Genomic DNA, 1,841 nt, shown 5'->3' on the forward strand with positions numbered 1-1,841 from the left:
ATGCGTCTGGAGCCCAATCAACCAGCCCTTTCGGATCTTTGTTTTCTTGTATGCTATTTAGAACTTCAATTAACTTACTCGACTTCTCATTCAGCTTGTTGACAGCGTGCCGTCTCCGTAGTAGAAACATCGGGGTCAAGTCTCTCATCGAACCTTCAAGAACCAATAAGCGATAGTGTCACAAGACTAGATATAATGACAGACAGAAAGCTTCAGTCTGATGTAGTAGGCTGAAGTAACTATAAGTGTTCTGCTAGCGAATGTTGGTGCTCGGAAGGCTTCGGGCCGTAACTACTTGATGTTTCGATTAAATAAAAAACACAACGGGTGAATTAAAAACATTAACCACGACAGAAGAGGTAGCTGCTCACGCTCAATTTACGACAGGGAGAATATCGCATATTTAGTTGAGAGTCGCGTCGCTTCTTGAGCGCAAAACCGAGAGCATCTAAGCTGCCAACACGAACTCACATTCAGATAGTGTGCTAAATACCGTGGCATGAGCATTGTAGGCGCTTGGGGTTCGATGCTATACAGGACCAGCTGCAAATGGGAGTAAGCCCACACCACACGAACACATACCCCATTGAGGTTACACCTCTTCCAGGCACATACATATACAAAGCAGTACCACTGTACAGGGAACTGAACAGAAGTACCTTGGTGGTCGATGTATTTCTCGGTAGTGGCGTGGCACGACCTACATACCGGCACGAGCATGCCATAGTCGGGATCATACGACGCTTGCGCTGAAAGCTTCATGTGGTGCAGGAGATGGCTCTTGCAGTAGATCTTGCCACACCTACATGATACGCAAGCGATACATAGCAGCAACTGTGAGTGTGTGTGGTTGGGTTGTGTTCTTGGACGATACATAGCAGCAACTGTGCGTGTTTGAGGGTGTGAATTATATATTGCAAGTGCCGACAGCTTTGTAAGGTAGCTCAATTGAAGGAGCCGTAGGATATGTTTGTGTTGATGGCTTTGCTATATGGGAATAGAACAAACATACTCATACGTGCGTAGACGGATGTAAACCCTTATTGTGTCGAGTGACGATGACGAGCACTTTGCCGTTCAGCACCTCTCAAAACAATAAATACTAAACGTGAACGTAACACACAGCCAATGACGACACATGCAGAAGACGTGCGCATAGTCATGCGATCTGTTCAAAGCGCGCGAGCCTGTACTACCAAATTAGTACTTGTAACACAAGTCAATACTGCACCGGAGACAGAACTATGCCATGTTCAGCTAAACGTATGTGGTCATGTTCACACATCCAACAATGGACTTTGGAGCTCCAATACACATTACACATTGATGAAACTTCTCACATAGCAATCGACACCAGCCAAGCACCAGAAATGCATTCGATACAACAAACGACCGCACACCCAACAAGCATGCACACAGAACCAAGAAGGTGTAATTGAGAACACCAGAATAACAAAGGCAACGGGCACGTGCATACATACCTCCTGCAGTGATGCCGACGGCCTAATATCCCAAACGTTCTAGTGCAGTTTTTCTCGTGACAGATATCGTCAGGCATGTCCGCTTGCCAGTGCACTCTGGTCTGAAAACAGAACGTTTATAATCTATGAGAAAACATAACATATAATAATCTATGAGAAAAACCATAACATATATAATCTTTGAGAATATGACAACAATAATTTATCACCAGGAATAAAAACATACGACCGTGATAAAATGTACTACGTGATTTTGGCGTAGGATAAATGTTTGTCACTAAATAAAACTTGTTTGCTTTGAATGTTGACCAAGAAGAATCCCGGCTGCTTTGTACTTGGCCAATGTGCCAATGTCAACGA

Source organism: Sphaeroforma arctica, assembly GCF_001186125.1.
Source record: "Sphaeroforma arctica JP610 unplaced genomic scaffold supercont1.339, whole genome shotgun sequence".
Lineage (NCBI taxonomy): Eukaryota > Ichthyosporea > Ichthyophonida > Sphaeroforma > Sphaeroforma arctica.